The sequence below is a fragment of the Pongo pygmaeus genome, chromosome 17 (assembly GCF_028885625.2).
Source record: "Pongo pygmaeus isolate AG05252 chromosome 17, NHGRI_mPonPyg2-v2.0_pri, whole genome shotgun sequence".
Classification (NCBI taxonomy): domain Eukaryota; kingdom Metazoa; phylum Chordata; class Mammalia; order Primates; family Hominidae; genus Pongo; species Pongo pygmaeus.
The window spans coordinates 20,261,727-20,279,610 of record NC_072390.2 but is presented as its reverse complement, the minus strand read 5'-3'; the positions used below and the strand labels follow the sequence as shown (position 1 = coordinate 20,279,610).

Here is a 17,884-nt window from a genome sequence, read left to right as displayed (position 1 = left end):
TCCAGGCCCCAGTTTCATAGACCCACCAGCTGCTTGCACTCTTAGTGTTGAAGAACTACAGGCACTCAACACCAGCCTAGTCAATGAGGGCAGCTGTAGGGGAAAGATTCTGCAATGCCACAGGTGCAGAGCTGCCCAAGGCCTTGGGATCCCAGCCATCACACCACCCTGTGCTCTGGATGTAGACATAGATTCCAAAAAGATGATTTGGTGGTGTATGATGGAATGACTGGCCTGCTGGGTTTTTGACTTGCAGGGGGTTTGTAAGTCCCATCTGTGTTTTGTGCTTCTTTCTGGCAAATTTCTTCTTTTTGGCTTGGAATGCTTACCCAATGCCTGCACAATCATTGTATCTTGGAAGTAGTTAATTTGCTGTGTATTTCCGAGTCTCAGGGCAGAAGGGACTGCAGCCTTGTCTCAGAAGAGACTTTGGGCTTTGGATATTTGAGTAAATGCTGGAATGAGTTAAGATTTGGGGGACTCTAGGGAAGGCATCATTGCATTTTGCAATATGAGAAAGACATGAGATTTGGGGGACCAGGGACAGAATAATATGTTTTGGCTCTGTGTCTCTACCAAAACTCATGTGGAATTTTAGTGGGAAATATTAAAGGTGGGGGCTGGTGGAAGGTGATTTAATCATGGTGGAGAGTGGAGGGTGGATGCTGGGGGTGGTGGGGAGGGTTGGGGCTATAGGTGGGTGAGGAGGGTTGGGGGATTGTGGTGCAGTTGGGGCTGAAAGGCAGGGGTGGGGGGTGGATCCTTCACAAATGGACATTTGAGTAAATGCTGGAATGAGTTCAGACATTGGGGGACCTTAGAGAACACATCATTATATTTTGCAGTATGAGAAGGACATGAGATTGGGGACCAAGAAAGGGGAGAATAATATGATTTGGCTCCGTGTCGCTACCAAAACTCATGTGGAATTGTAATGGGGAATGTTAAATGTGGGGCTTGGTAGAAGGTGATTTAATCATGGTAGAGAATGGGGGTTGGAAGGGGGATGTGGGAGAATGGGGGTTCATGCTATGGGTGGGGGTGAAACATGGGGAAGGGCGGCAGATCCTTCACAAGTGATTAAATACTATCTCCTTAATGCAGTCTGTGTGATAGTGAGTTCTCATGACAACAGAATGCTGTCCTGCTGGGTTTTGGACTCGCATTGGGCCTGTGCCCCAATTGTGTTATTTTTCAGGGAAAATCTTCCCTTTGGATTGAGAAAGCTTACCCAGTACCTGTGCCAACATTGTAACTTGAAAGAAAAGAATTGTCTTTTACATTCAGGGACTCATAGGCAGACGGGATTGCAGCCTTGTCTTGGATGAGACTTGAACTTACTACATTTGAGTTACTGCTGGAATGAGTTAAGACTTTTGGAAACTTTTGAAAAGGCATGTTTGTATTTTTCTCTGTGAGAAGGACATGAGATTTGGGGGTGTCAGGGTCAGAACAATATGGTTTAACTGTGTTTCCCTACAAAAACTAATGGGGAATTGTATTCCTGATTGTTCTAGGTGGGGCCTGGTGGGAGGTGATTTAATCACAAACAGGAGGTTGGTAGGGGTGGAAGGGAAAAAGAGTGGGTAGGGTGGGGAGGAGTAGGTTGGCAGTAGGGCGGTGAGAGGGTGGTGGGCAGTAGGAAGGGGGAGTAGCCTGCTGCAGAGGAAGAGCCTCATGGAAAACCTCTACCAGGGCAGTGCACCTGTGGCTTTGCAGGCTTTAGCCCCCATGGTTGCTCTCATGGGCTGGGCTGGTGTTGAGTGCCTGTAGCTTTTCCATACTGAGAATGCAAACTGTTGGTTGGTCTGTGAATCTGGAGTCTGAGGATGGTAACCTCCTGTGTGGGGCCTCCAAGCCCATATATTTTTTCTGCACTGCCCTAGTAGAGGTTTTCCAAGAGGCTCTCCTTGTGCCTCAGGCTTCTGCCTGGAAACAGTGGGGGGTGGGGTTGGTAGGGGGCAGATCTTTCACCAATGGTTAAGCAACATCTTCTTGATGCTGACCTTGTGATACGGAGTTCTCAGGAAATCTGGTTGTATAACAGGGTTATACAACATGTGGCGCATTTTCCCTCTCTCTTTCTTGTTTCTACTTCTGCCATATAAAACATCCCATTGCTGCTTGGTCTTCTGGTATGATCGGGAGGCTTCCTGAGTCCTCCCAGAAGCAGAAGCCTCTATGATTTATTTAAAGCTTGCAGAACCATGAGCCAGTTCAACCTCTTTTCTTTCTGATTATACAGAAAATTAATGCTGTAAAGTGGAGCTATGGAATGCTTTCAAGACCTTTTCCCTATTGTCTTGGCAATCAGCACTCAGCTTCTTTTCAGGTAAATGTCTGAAGCCTGCATGAATTTTTCTCCTGAAATGGACTTTTCTTCTTTTACCACATTGCCAGGCTGTGACACACGTAGCTGAAAATGTAGAAGCAGGTTGAGAAGTGTGTAATGGCCAGAGGTTGGAGAGTTCGGCTTCCTGAAGCCATTTCAGGAAGAAGACAGGAAGATGAGGAAATGTTTGGGCTGGTGTAGAGACTTGTTAAATAGTTATAATTAAAAAGGTGACAGAAGGATGGACAGTGATAGCCAGGCTTAGAAGATCTCACATGAAAATGAGGAGCTTGCTGGGACCAGCAGCCAAGGTCACTTTTGTTTTTTCCTTAGCAAAGAACATTGCTGCATGATGCCTCTAACCTGGAGACCTGTGAAACTTTGGACTTCAGGGTGATAATTTAGAGTATATCTGGTAGAATGAAATTTTAGGCAGCAAAGCTCAAGAGGTGTCCTGTCTGTGTCAAACAGCCTGTGGTCCTATATGTGACCAAAGAAATGACCTCAAGGTGCAACTTATATTTAAATGAGAAGGAGAGCTTAAAAGTTTGGAAAATTTGCAGCCTGGCCAAGTGGTCAAAAAGAAAACTTGATTATCAGTGGGAAAGTTCAAGAAGACTTCAGAAATGTGCATAAAATGGAGTTCAGTGCTAATAGCCAATACAATGTTAAAAAGGCCTTGAAGGCATTTCAGAGACTTTTGCAGCAGCCCTTGCTGTCACAGACCCTGATGCCTGGGAGAAAAGGCTGGTTTCCTTCTCCAGCCCCATGGCTCCACTGCTGTGTCCATCCTCAGGACACTGCTGGTGGCATTCCTGAAGCTCCAGCTCCAGCCATGGCTGAAAGATGCAGAGGTACAGCTTGGGTCACTGCTTCAGAGGGTGCAAGCTGCAAGCCTTGGTGGCTTCCACATAGTGTTAAGCCAGCAGGTGCACAGAGCACAAAACTAGAGGTTGGGGATCCTTTGTCTAGACTCCAGAGTATGCTCGGAAAAACCTGGGTGTCCAGGTTGAAATTTTCCAAGAGGCAGAGCCTCCTTTCCTAGGGCAGTACAGAAGGAACATATAAGGTTGGAACCCCCATACAGGGAGGCACGATTCTGCAAATGACTGATTCGTAGACTCACTAACAGCTTGCACCCTCATTGTGGAAAAGCTACAGGTACTCAACACCAGCCCAGCCCATGCGGGCAATTATGGGGATTAGACCCTGCAAAGCCACAGGCGCAGAGCTGCCCAAGGCCTTGGGATCCCAGGTCTCATACCCCTGTGCTCTGGATGTGGGATCTGCATTCAGAAAAAATAATTTGTTGCTGTAGGATTCAATGACTGTCCTGCCGGGCTTTTGACTTGCATGGGGTCTGTAAGTCCCATCTATGTTTTGTGCTTCTTTCTGGCAATTTTTTTCCTTTTGGCTGGGAACACTTACCCAATGCCTGTACAATCATTGTACCTTGGAAGTAGTTAACTTGCTTTGTATTTCAGAGGCTCAGGGGCAGAAGGGACTGCAGCCTTGTCTCAGAAGAGACTTTGGGCTTTGGACATTTCAGTAAATGCTGGAATGAGTTAAGACATTGGGAAACTGTGGAGAAGGCATCATTGTATTTTGCAGTGTGAGAACAACCTGAGATATGGGGGCCAGGGTCAGAATAATATGATTTGGCTCTGCATCCCTACCAAACTCATGTGGAATTGTAATGGGGAATGTTAAAGGTGGGGCCTGGTGGGAGGTGATTTAATCTTGGAGAAGCATTGGGGGTTGGAAGTAAGGGTGTGGGGAGAATGGGAGAGATTATTTTGTGGGTGGGATTGAAAGATGGGGGAGCAGATCCTTCACAAATGGTTAAACACTGTCTTCTTAATGCTTTTCACAGGATAGTGAGTTCTCTTGATGATTTTGGAGCTGTGAGATTGAGTGAAAATTGTCCTGCTTGGTTTTGGACTTGCATTGGACTTGTGGGCCCATTTGTATTATTTTTCTGGGAAATTTATTCCCTTTGGATTGAGAAAGCTTACACAATGCCCATACCATCATTGTACCTTGAAAGAAGAGAATTCCATTTTAAATTCAGGGACTCATAGGCAGAAGGGACTGTGGCCTTGTCTCAGATGAGACTTGGAAATTTTTACATTTGGAATGAGTTAAGACTTTTGCAAACTTTTGTCATGATTGTATTTTGCTCTGTGATAAGGACATGAGCTTCTGGAATATCAGGGTTAGAATTATGTGGTTTGCCTGTGTGTCCCTCTGAAACTTATGTGGAATTGTAATCCCTAATGTTGAAGCGGGTGACTTAATTATGGACAGCAGGTTGGTGGTGGAAGGTAAAAGGGATGGGTAGGATTGGGAGGAGTGGGTTGGCAGTAGGGTGGTGGGAGGGTGGGGGGTAGTAGGAAGGGGGAGTAGCCTGCTGCAGAGGCAAAGCCTCAAGGAAAACCTCTACTAGGGCAGTGCACCTGTGGCTTTGCATGTTTTAGCCCCTCAGCTGTTCTCGTGGGCTGGGCTGGTATTGAGGGCCTGTAACTTTTCCACACTGAGGGCATGAGCTGTTGGTGGGTCTATGAATCTGGGGTCTGGAGGTTGGTGGCCACCTGCGTGGGGGCTCCAAGCCCATATTTTCTTTCTGCACTTCTGTAATATAGGTTTTCCAAGAGGCTCTTCATCTGAAGGAGGCTTCTGCTTGGAAACAGTGGGAGTTGGGGGTGTGGGGCAGATCCTTCACCAATGTTTAAGCACCGCCTTCTTGCTGCTGACCTTGTGATAGTGAGTTCTCATGAGATCTGCTTGTATAATGGGGCATGACACCTTTTTCCTTTCTCTGCCTTGCTCCTACTCCTGCCATATGAGACATCTCCTTGCCCCTTGACATTCTGCTATGATTGGGAGGCTTCCTGAGTCCTCTCAGATGCAGCCTGCAGAATCATTAACCTATTAAACCTCTTTTCTTTATGATCATGGAGAAAATTATTACTGCAAAGTGGATCTATTAAATGTCTTCAAGGCTTTCTCCCTAATGTCTTGGCAATCAGCACTCAGCTTCTTTTCATTCAAGTATCTGAAGCCTTCTTGAATTTTCCCACTGAAAATGGGCTTGTCTTCATTTACCACATTGCCAGGCTGTGACAAAGATAGCTGATAATGTAGAATCAGATTCAGAAGGGGATAGCAGACAGAGTTCGGGAGAGTTTGGAGGGCTTTGAAGACAGGGAGATGAGGGAAAGTTTGAATCTTTGTAAAGAATTGTTAAATACTTGTGATCAGAAGGCTCATAGGAAAATAGACAGTAAAGATCAGATTTAGAAGCTGTCAGATGAAAATGAGGAACTTACTGCAAACAGGAGCCAAGGTTACTTTTGTTTTGCTGTAGCAAAGAACAAAGATCTCCCTGTCCTGGAGATCTGTGAAACTTTGAGCTTGAGGGTGATGACTTACTGCGTATCTGATGGAATGAACTTCTGGGCAGCAAAGCTCAAGAGGTGTCCTGTCTGTATCAAACAGCCTGTGCCCTTATGTGTGACTGAGGAAATGACATCTGGATGGGTCTTACATTAAATGAGTCCCAACTCTTATATTAAATGGAAACAGAACTCAAAAGTTGGGAAAATTTGCAGCCTGGCCAAGCGGTCAAAAAGAAAAGCTGATTTTCAGGGGAAAACTGAGGAAGGCTTCAGAAATTTGCATGAAAAGGAGCCCAGTGCTAATAGCCAAGACAATAGGGAAAAGGCCCTGAAGCCATTTCAGAAACCTTTGCATATGATAGCCTTTGCTATCATAGGCCTGGGGCCTAGAAGAGAAGAATGGTTTCCTGGGCCAGTTCCATGACCCCCCTCTATGTGCAGCCTCAGGACACTGCTGCCTGCATCCCTGCAGCTCCAGCTCCAGCCAGGGCTGAAAGATGCACAGGTACAGCTTGCATCACTGCTTCAGGGGTGCAAGCTCCAAGCCTTGGTGGCTTCCACATAGTGTTAAGCCAGCAGCCTCACAAAGCACAAAACTAGAGGCTTGGGAGCCTTTGTCTAGACTCCAGAGTATGTACGGAAAAACCTGGTGTTCAGGCAGAAGCTTTTCCAAGAGGCAGAGCCTCATGGGAAACCTTTACTAGAGCAGTACAGAAGGAGAATATAGGGCTGGAGTCCCTAAACATGGAGGCACCATTCTCCAGACCCCAGATTCATAGACCCACCAACAGCTTGCATCCTCAGTGTGGAAAAGCTACAGGCACTCCACACCAGCCCAGCCCAGGAGGGCAGCTCTGGGGGATAGACCCTGCACAGCCACAGGTGCAGAGCTGCCCAAGGCCTTGGGATCCCAGCCATCACATGCCTGTGCTCTAGATCTAAAGATGATTTGGAGCTGTAGGATTCAATGACTGGCCTGCTGGGTTTTTTACTTGCATGGGGTCTGTACGTCCTTGAACATTTCAGTAAATGCTGGAATAAGTTAAGTCATTGGGGGACAGTAGAGAAGTCATCATTGTATTTTGCAGTGTGACAAGGATACAAGGATACAAGATTTGGGGAGCAAGGGCCAGAATAATATGATTTGATTGTGTGTCTCTACCAATACTCATGTGGAATTGCAATGGTGAATGTTAAAGTTGGGGCCTGGTGGGAGGTGATTCAATCATGGAGAAGAGTGGGGGTTGGAGGTAAGGGTGTGGGGAGAATGGGGGAGATTATTTTGTGGGTGGGAGTGAAAGACGAGGGTGGGGGGGTGGATTCTTCACAAATGTTTAAACACTATCTCCTTAATGCTGTCCACATGATAGTGAGTTCTCCTGATGATTTTGGAGCTGTGAGATTGAGTGAATAAGTGTCCTGCTGGGTTTTGGACTTGCATTGGGCCTGCAGTCCCATTTGTATTATTTTTCTGGGAAATTTCTTCCCTTTGGATTGAGAAAGCTTACACAATGCCTGTGCCATCATTGTACCTTGAAAGAAAAGAAATCCCTTTTAAATTCAGGGACTCATAGGCAGAAGGGACAGTAGCCTTGTCTCAGATGATACTTTGAACTTTTTACATTTGGAATGAGTTAAGGCTGTTGGAACTTTTGAAAAGGCATGATTGTATTTTACTCTGTGATAAGGACATGAGACTCTGGAATATCAGGGTCAGAATAATATGGTTTGGCTGTGTGTCCCTATAAAAATTCATGTGGAATTGTAATTCCAAATGTTGAAGGTGGGGTCTGGGGGAGATGATTTAATCATGGATTGGAGGTAGTTGGGGGTGGAAGGAAAAGGGTTGGTTAGGGTGGGGAGGAGTAGGCTGGCAGTAGAATGGTGGGTGAGTGGGGGGTAGTAGGAAGGGGGAGTAGCCCGCTACAGAGGCAAAGGCTCATGGAAAACCTCTACTAGGGCAGTGCACCTGTGGCTTTGCAGGGTTTAGCCCCTGCAGCTGCTCTCATGGGCTGGGCTGGTGTTGAGTGCCTGTAGCTTTTCCACAGAGGGTGTGAGCTGCTGGTGGGTCTATGAATCTGGGGTCTGGAGGTTGGTGGCCATCTGCGTGGGGGCTCCAAGCCCATATTTTCCTTCCACACTGCCCTAGTAGAGGTTTTCCAAGAGGCTCTGCCTCTGCAGCAGGCTTCTGTTTGGCAACAGTGGGAGGTGGGGTGGGTGGTTGATCCTTCACCAATGTTTAAGCACCATTTTCATTATGCTGACCTTGTGATAGTTCTCATGAGATCTGGCTGTATAATAGGGTGTGACACCTCTTTCTTCTCTCTGTCTTGCACCTACTCCTGCCACATGAATCATCTTATTGCCCCTTGACATTCTGGTATGATTGGGAGGCTTCCTGAGTCCTCCCAGATTCAGAAGCCATTATGTTTCCTTACAGCCTGCAGAATCATGAGCCAATTAAACCTCTTTTCTTTATGATCATAGAGAAAATTAGTAGTGCAAAGTGGAACTATTAAATGTCTTCATTTAATAGTTTTTCCCTAATGTCTTGGCAATCAGCACTCAGCTTCTTTTCATTCAAGTATCTGAAGCCTTCTTGAATTTTCCCCCTGAAAATGGATTTGTCTTCCTTTACCACTTTGCCAGGCTGTGGCAAAGATAGTGAGAATGTAGAAGCAGGTTCAGAAGGGAGTAGCAGACAGAGGTTGGGAGAGTTTGGAGGGCTTCGAAGACAAGAAAATGAATGAAAGTTTGGATCTTTGTAAAGAATTGTTAAACACTTGTGATCAGAAGGCTCACAGGAAAATGGTCAGTGAAAGCCAGACTTAGAAGGTCTCAGATGAAAATGAAGCACTTACTGGGAACAGAAGTCAAAGTTACTTTTGTTTTCTTAGCAAAGAATATGGCTGCACAGTGACCCTGCCCTGGAGATCTGTGAAACTTTGAACTTGAGGGTGATGATTTACTGAGTGGAATGAACTGGGCAGCAAAGCTTGAGATGTCCTGTCTGCATCGAACAGCCTGTGCTCTTATGTGTGATGGAGGAAAAGACCTCTGGATGGGACTTACATTAAATGAGTCCCAACTCTTAAATTAAATGAGAAACAGAACTCAAAAGTTTGGAAAATTTGCAGCCTGGCCACGTGGTCAAAAAGAAAAGCTGATTTTCAGGGGGAAAATTGAGGAAGGCTTCAGAAACTTGCATGAAAAGGAGCCCAGTGCTAATAGCCAAGACAGTAGGGAAAAGGCCTTGAAGGCATTTCAGAGACCTTTGCAGCAACCCTTGCTGTTACAGGCCCTGGGGCCTAAGAGAGAAGAATGGTTTCCTGGGCTGGTTCCATGACCCCGCTCTGTGTGCAGCCTCAGGACACTGCTGCCTGCATCCCTGCAGCTCCAGCTCCAGCTCCAGCCATGACTGAAAGATGCACAGGTACAGCTTGGGTCACTGCTTCAGAGGGTGCTGGCTAGAAGCCTTGGTAACTTCCTCATAGTATTAAGCCACTGGTAGATGGAGCATGAGACTAGAGGCTTGGGAACCTCTCTATAGGTTTTGGAAGATGTATGGAAATGCCTGGTGTCCAGGCAAAAGCATCCCAAAAAGGCAGAGCCTTATATGAAACCTCTACTAGGGCAGTGCAGAAGGAAAATATGGGGTTGGAGCCCCCACACTGGAGGCCACCATCATGCAGACCCCAGTTTCATAGACCCCCCCAACAACTTGTATCCTCAGTGGGGAAAAGTCACAGGCACTCAACACCAGCCAAGCCCATGAGGGCAGCAGTGGGGCATAAACCCTGCAAAGCCACAGGTGCCAAGCTGCCCAAGGCCTTGGGAGCCCAGCCCTCATAACCCTGTGCCATGGATATGGGACAAGGTTTCAAAAGGGATGATTTTGGAGCTGTAGGATTGAATGACTGGCCTTCTGGGTTTGGAGTTTCATGGGCCCAGTAAGTCCTATCTGTGTTTTGTTTTTTCTGGCAAAATTCTTCCTTTTGGCTGGGAATGCTTACCCAATGCCTGTACAAGCATTGTACCTTGGAAGTAGTTAACTTGCTTTGTATTTCAGAGGCTCATGGGCCTAAGCAACTGTAGCCTTGTGTCAGATGAGACTTTAAGCTTTGAACATTTGTGTAAATGCTGTAATGATATAAGATTTTAGGGGACTGTAGGGAAGGCATCATTGTATTTTGCAATGTGAGAAGGACATGAGATTTGGGGAGCCAGGGACAGAATAATAAAATTCAGCTCTGTGTCCCTACCAAAACTCATGTGGAATTGTAATCAGAATGTTAAAGGTGGGGCCTGGTGGAAGGTGATTTAATCACGGTGGAGAGTGGGGGTTGGAAGATCGGGGGTAGGGAGAATGGGGGATTTATGGTGCGGGTGAGGAGTGAAAATTGGGGATGGGGGGTGGATCCTTCACAAATGATTAAACACTATGTCCTTATTGCTGTCCTTGTGATAGTGAGTTCTCTTCATGATTTTGGAGCTGTAAGATTGAAAGGGTACTGGCCTCCTGGGTTTTGGACTTGTATTGGGCTTGTGGTCCCATTTGTGTTTTTTTCCTGGGAAATTTCTTCCCTTTGGATTGAAAAAGCTTACCCAAAGCCTGTACCATTATTGTACCTTGAAAGAAAAGAACATCCTTTTAAATTCAGGGACTCTTAGGCAAAAGGTACTGTAGACTTGTCTCAGATGAGATGTTGAATTTTTTACATTTGAGTTAATGTTGGAATGAGTTAAGACTTTTGGAAACTTTTGAAAAGGCATGAAAATATTTTGCTCTGTGAGAAGGACATGAGACTGTGGGGGATCAGGGTCAGAATAATATGATTTGGCTGTGTTTCTTTACCAAAACTCATGTGAATTGTAATCCTTAATGTTGGAGGTGGGGCCTGGCTGGAGGTGATTTAATCATGGATGGAAGGGGGCCGGGGGTGGAAGGAAAAGGGGTGGGTAGGGTGAAGAGTAGGTTGTTAGTAGGGTAGTGAGAGGGTGGTGGGTAGTAGGAAGGGGGAATAGCCTGCTGCAGAGGCAGAGGCTCATGGAAAGTCTCTACTAGGGCAGTGCACCTGTGGCTTTGCAGGGTGTAGCCCCCATGGCTGCTGTCATGGGCTGGGCTGATGTTGAGTGCCTGTAGCTTTTCCATGCTGACAGTGCAAGCTGTTGGTGGGTCTATGAATCTGGGGTCTGGAGGATGGTGGCCTCCTGTGTGGGGGCTCCAAGCCCATATTTTCCTTCTGCACTGCACTGGTAGAGGTTCTCCAAGAGGTTCTGCCTCTGCAGGAGGCTTCTGCCTGGAAACAGTGGGGGTGGTGTGGGTGGATCCTTCACCATTGGTTAATCTTCCTGATGCTGATCTCCTGATAGTGAAATCTCGAGATCTGGTTGTATAACCGGGTGTGGCACCTCTTTCCTCTCTCTGTCTTCTTCCTACTACTGCCATATGGAACATCTCATTGTCACTTGGCCTTCTGGTATGATTGGGAGGCTTCCTGAGTCCTCCCAGAAGCAGAAGCCACTTGCTGCCTTTACAGCCTGCAGAAACATGAGCCAGTTAAACCTCTTTTAAAAATAATATTACAGAAAATTTGTACTGTAGAGTGGAGCTATGAAATGCCCTCAAGGTTTTTTCCTCATTTTTTTTTTACTATTAGCATTTGGCTTCTTTTATATGCAAATATCTGAAGCCTTCTTGAATTTTCCCCCTGAAAATGGACTTTTCTTTTTTTACCACATTGCCAGGCTGCCACAACGGTAGCTGAAAATGTAGAAGCAGGTTCAGAAGTGGGTAACAACCAGACGCTGCACAGTTTGGAGGGCTTGGAAGAAGACAGAAAGATGAGGGAAAATTTGGACTATTGTAGAGACATATTAAATTAAAAGGGTGACCATAGAGACTTGTTAAAAGAGTGACTGAAGGATGGACAGTGAAGGCCAGGCTTAGAAGGTCTCAGATGAAAATGAGCAACTTACTGGGAACAGGAGTCAAGGTGACTTTTGTTTTGCCTTAGCAAAGAACTTGGTGGATGGTGTCCCTGCCCTGGAGACCTCTGAAACTTTGAACTTGAGAGTGATGATTTAGGGTATATCTGGTGAAATGAAGTAGGCAGCAAAGCTCAAGAGGTGTCTTGTCTGTTTTGAACAGCTTGTGGTCTTCTGTGTGACTGAATAAATGACCTCAAGTTGAAACATATTTAAATGAGAAGCAGGGCTTAAAAGTTTGGAAAATTTGCAGCCTGGCCAAGTGGTCAAAAAGAAAAGCTGATTTTCAGTGGGAAAATTCAAGAAGGCTTCAGAAATTTGCATAAAATGGAGCCCAGTGCTAATAGCTAAGACAATGTTTAAAAGGCCTTGAAACCATTTCAGAGACCTTTGCAGCAGAGCTTGCTGTCACAGGCCCTGAGTTCTAGGACCAAAGAATGCTTTCCTCGGTCAGTCCCATGGTCGCACTGCTGTGTCCGTCCTCAGGACACTGCTGCCTGCATCCCTGCAGCTCCAGCTCCAGCTCCAGTTCCAGCCATGGCTGAAAGATGCACAGGTACAGCTTGCATCACTGCTTCAGGGGTGCAAGCTTCAAGCCTTGGTGGCTTCCACATAGTGTTAAGCCAGCAGGTGCACAGAGCACAAAACTAGAGGCTTGGGAGCCTTTGTCTAGACTCCAGAGTATGTATGGAAAAACCTGGTGTTCAGGCAGAAGCTTTTCCAAGAGGCAGAGCCTCATGGGAAACCTTTGCTAGGGCAGTACAGAAGGAACATATAGGGTTGGAGCCCCCACACAGGGATGCACGATTTTCCAGACCCCAGATTCATAGACCCACCAACAGCTTGCACCCTCAGTGTGGAAAAGCTACAGGCACTCCACACCAGCCCAGTCCATGAGGGCACCTGTGGGGGATAGACCCTGTACAGCCACAGATGCTGAGCTGCCCAAGGCCTTGGGAGCCCAGCCATCCACCCCTGTGCTCCAGATGTGGGATATAGATTCAGAAAAGATGATTTGGGAGCTGTAGGATTCAATGACTGGCCTGCTGGGTTTTTGACTTGCATGGGATCTGTAAGTCCCATCTGTGTTTTGTGCTTCTTTCTGGCAAATTTTTTCCTTTTGGCTGAGAATGCTTACCCAACGCCTGTACAATCATTGCACCTTGGAAGCGGTTAACTTGCTTTGTATTTCAGAGGTTCATGGGGGGCAGAAGGGACTGAGACTTTGGGCTTTGGACATTTCAGTAAATGCTGGAATGAGTTAAGACTTTGGGGGGACTTACAGAAGGCATCATTATATTTTGTAGTGTGACAAGGATATGAGACTGGGGGAGACCCAAGTCAGAATAATATGGTTTGACTTTGTGTCCCTACCAATACTCTCATGGAATTGTAATGGGGAATGTTAAAGGTGGGGCCTGGTGGGAGGTGATTTAATCATGGAGAAGAGTGGGTGTTGGAGGTAGGGGTGTGGGGAGAATGGGGGAGATTATTTTGTGGGTGGGGGTGAAAGATGAGGGTGGGGGTTGGATTCTTCGTAAATGGTTAAACACTATCTCCTTAATGCTTTCTGCATGATAGTGAGTTCTCTTGATGATTATGGAGCTGTGAGATTGAGTGAATACTGTCCTGCTGGGTTTTGGACTTGCATTGGTGTTATTTTTCTGGGAAATTTCTTCCCTTTGGATTGAGAAACCTTACCCAATGCCTGTTGTACCTTGAAGGAAAAGAAATCCGTTTTAAATTCAGGGACTCATTGGCAGAAGGGACTGTAACCTTGTCTCAGATGAGACTTTGAAATTTTTACATTTGGAATGAGTTAAGACTTTTGGAAACTTTTGAAAAGGCATGGTTGTGTTTTGCTCTGTGAGAAGGACATGAGGTTCTGGGGTATCAGGGTCAGAATAATATGGGTTGGCTGTGTGTCCCTATAAAACTCACGTGTCATCCTTAATGTTGGAGGTGGGCCAGGTGGGAGGTGATTTAATCTTGGATGGGAGGGGGTTGGGGTGGAAGGAAAAGGAGGGGCAGTGTGGGGAGGAGGAGGTCATCAGTAGGGTGGTGGGAGGGTGGGAGTAACCTGCTTCAGGGGCAGAGGCTCATTGGAAACCTCTACTAGGGCAGTACACCTGTGGCTTTGCAGGGTGTAGCCCACATGGCTGTTCTCATGGGTTGGGCTGGTGTGGAGTGCCTGTAGCTTTTCCATACTGAGGGTGTGAGTTGTTAGTGGGCTTATGAATCTGGAGTCTGGAGGATGCTGGCCTCCTGTGTGGGGGCTCAAAGCCTATATTTTCCTTCTGCACTGCCATAGTGGAAGTTTCCTAAGAGGTTCTGCCTCTGCAGGAGGCTTCTGCCTGGAAACAGTGGGCGGTGGTGTGGGGGGAGAATCCTTCACCGTTGGTTAGTCTTCTTGATGCTGATCTCCTGATAGTGAGTTCTCATGTGATCTGGTTGTCTAACAGGATGTCACACCTCTTTCTTCTCTCTGTCTTGCTCCTACTCCTGCCATATGAAACATCTCATTGCTGCTTGGCCTTCTGATATGGTTAGGAGGGGCCTGATCAGTGTGGGCCTGCTCAGTGGACCTAGTCAGTTGGGACTTGGTCAGTGAGGCCTATTTAGTGGGGGGTGGTCAGCAGGGGTCTGCTTAGAGTGGGTCTCATTAGAGGGATCTAGTAGTGCAGGTCTTGGTGACTGGGTTCCTAGTGGCAGACAAATGTCTGGTGTCTGGTCAGTGCAAACCTGGGCTGTGGGACTTGGTCATTGGAGACCTTGTCAGCTGGGACTTAGTGGTGGCCTTGTCAGATTGGGCTGGGTTACTGGTGACCAGGTCAAGGGATGCTATTCAGTGGAGGCCTGATCACTTGGGACCTAGTCAGCAGAGGCGCTTGTCAGTGGGGCCCTGGTCAGGGCAGGCTGGTCATTGGAACCTAATCAGTGGGGGCCTGGTCAGAGAGGACTTGATCAGTGGTGGCTTTTGTAGCACTGGTCTACAGGGTGACCTGGTCAGCGGGGATCTGAGCAGTGCTTGCCTGTTCAGTGGGGCATACTCAGTAGGGTCCCAGTCAGGGACATCTGGTCACCTCAGGCCTGGTTAGCAGGGGCCTGGTCACTGGCAGCCTATTCCCTGGAGGCCTGGTCAGTGGGGCTTCATCTGTGGGACCAGGCAATGGGGTCATGATCAGCGGAACCTGATCAGTGAGGCCTTGTCAGTAAGGACCTGGTCAGCGAGGCCTTGCCAGTGAGGCCTTGTCAGTAAGGTCCTCATCAGTGGAGTCCTGTTCATTGTGGGCCTGTCAGCGGGAATCTAGTTAGTGAGGCCTGGTGATGGGGGTCTAATCAGTGAGGGTGTGGTCGGGGAGGATCTGATATGCTGGATCTGGTCAGCAGGGGCTTGGTCAGTGTGGGCTGCTGAGCACTGCTGGGAGGTGTCAGGGGAAATGCATGTTATGGAGGGCCCTGTGGACAGCTGGGATGGCCCAGTGGTGTTCAATGGTCCAATCACAAGTGGACAAAGCAGGTGTTTGGATGGACCTGGGAGATCTTGCTCAGAGACTCTGACAGGACAAAGGTAAAGGAAGGACCAGAGTGGCCGGAGAGATGCTCACAGTCTATGGGCTGCACACCATGGAGGAGGCCAGGGAACAGGCAGGGTGGGCAGCTGGGTTTCAGGGAGAGGCAGGTGCATGCTGGGAGGTCAGACCCTGTGAGGGCTGTGGGGATGTCAGGTGGGGTGGGCTCCGGGTGCACCCTCAGTGCACTGGGCATGTCTTGGCCCAGGCTCCCTGGACCCTGGCCGGGTGATGTGGTCATTTGCTGGGGGACTGTTGTCAGGCACTGCCACCCACCCTGAGTAGCACTGTCCCATCTCAGGACTGGACTTCCTCAGATCCTGCAGAGGGCACAGCCTCCAGCCCAGGCGGGGCAGCCCCATGGTGCAGCCTGAGCTCTTCATGGGCCTGGAGCATCCCCTGCCAGCCCTGCACTCCCTCTTCTCCCAGGTCCCGCTTTTCCAGGGTCAGCCACTGGGGAGGCCCCATCCTCCCTTCCCTATGTGTCTCCTGGGCTGAAACTTGCTGTGCACTGGGACAGGGATGAGGCTTCCGTAAGGCCTATTTAGGGAGGGGACTGGCTCCCAGCCTGGCACAGGTCTTCAGCTCTGCCTTGGTTGCCTTAGAGTGAGATGGATCAGTCAGTGCCCTGAAGGTAAATGTAGGAGACTGTCCCTGCTGTTGGAAGGCTGGTCTAGGGATGGAGGACTTAACAGGTCTTCCCAGTCTGTCAGGCCTGGACAGTGCTGTCCTGTCTTAGGACTCAGAAAGTCCAGTCCTGGGATGGGACGGTGCTGCCCAGGGTGGGTGGCCAGGGTCTGACAACAGTCCCCCAGGGAGTGACTGCATCACCCAGCAGGGATCCAGGGAGCCTGGCCTGAGACCTGCCCAGTGAACTGAGGGTGCACCTGGAGCCCACTCCACCTCATACCCCCACAGCCCTCACAGGGCCTGACCTCCCAGCATGCACCTGCCTCTCCCTGCACCCCAGCTCTCCACCCTGCCTGTTCCCTCACTTCCTCCATCCTGTCCAGCAGGATGGGACGGGCAGGGGGACAGCCTGTGTGCACATTTCATGGCAAGTAGGAGTGACACACCATCCCTGGGAGGCGCCTTGGTTCCTGCCAAACCCGGCCCCAGAACTCTGTCCCTGAGGTGGTTTTACCAAACCCCAAACCCAGAACTGTGGCTGTGGCTCAGGGGTCAGCACCCGCTAGTGCTGGGACACTACTGGGAGGCTGGGACCTGACCAAAGCCCATGGTGTCTGTGGACTGAGGACAGGGTGTCTTGGGACCATAAGGACAGGCCACAAGTGGCTATTGGGTCACAGGGGCTCAGCCCCAGTGTTTGTCCTTCCCTGGCTCCTTCCCATCAGTGCCCTGGAGCCCAAGACCCAGCATCCAAGGTTCCCTCCAGGAATCCTGGTGGCTCAGCTTACTTTGTCTTGTTTCATCTGAGAGCAAAAATGTCAGATCGGATGCACAGAAAAATGGCTCAACGTGCTTAATGACTAGAAGAAATCTAGGAGCAGGAAGAAGGTAATGTGGAGAGGGGAGGACCCCCGTGGGACCTCCATGACCGGTGTCTGCGGAGCCAGTGATACAGGCACCCAGTGCTGTGGCCTGGCACCACCTCTCAGTGGGTGGGTAGCACACTGTCCTTACCTGGGGGACAGCAGGCCTGGTCACCAGCTTTTGTACCTGTCCCTGCAAGCATTGCGTTGCTGGAAGAGAATCTCATGCCAGAGCTTGGACCATGCCTTGCTCAGGGGTTAGGGGTTGTCTCTTGGTGACCTAAATGAAAAAAATAGGTCCAGATCAGAGTTCCCACAGAGCCCAAGCCTGGAAACCTCCAGAATCCTCTGGCCCCCAGTCCTCCCCAGGGACCCCTGTGGCCTGTCTCACCAGAGCACTCTTCCATCTGTAGATGTCTTGGCTGCTCCACAAGGGAGTCCCATTTCAGGTGTGGTGCTGGGCATGGTCACTCCTGCTGGATGTTTAGAAGGTGGAAACCAAGGACCTAGGGAAATACCAGATACAGCCTTTGCACTCTCATCCAGAGCAGGACAAAGAGACCAGGCGGTGTCAGGAGCCCAGGTCTCCAGCTGGAGGGAACGTCAACCCTGCAGTGGGAGCAGGGGTCCATTGCACATCCTAGGCACAGATGGTAATGTAGGCACCACAGGTATGCAGGGATTGGTACCCCTCCCTGGCTTCAGAGAGAAGCCAAACAAGGAGATTTCTGCAGAATGAAACCTCCTTTTCTTTCAGAAGCACTGCTGACTGTTTGGTGGTTGTTGTCGTTGTGGCAGTGAGCCTTTTGTCCATTCTGAGGCTGGTCTGGTTTCTCCTCTTGGCCCCGCCCTACAGACACAAAAGAAATCAGCAAGAGGTTCCCAGCAAACATCCACAGATGGCCCTGGACATCAGCCACATTCTGAGAAACATGTCATGTTCTTGGAGGGCTAAGGCATCAAGTAAGACCTATGGGGCTGGAGGATCCCAGGGCAGGTGGGGCAATCCAGAGCCATGGGGGCTTCCCATGGGAATTGGGAGGTCCCAAGGCAGAGGCAGGGGTTCCACAGGAGGAGTCCCAGAGCCACCAAGGGCTCTCC

General features: G+C 48.8%; 1 pseudogene; it reads left to right on the top strand.

Annotated features, from left to right (window-relative positions):
* Window positions 1-17,884, top strand: part of LOC129018832 (ankyrin repeat domain-containing protein 18A-like) — a 54,398-nt pseudogene that overhangs the window by 31,967 nt on the left and 4,547 nt on the right.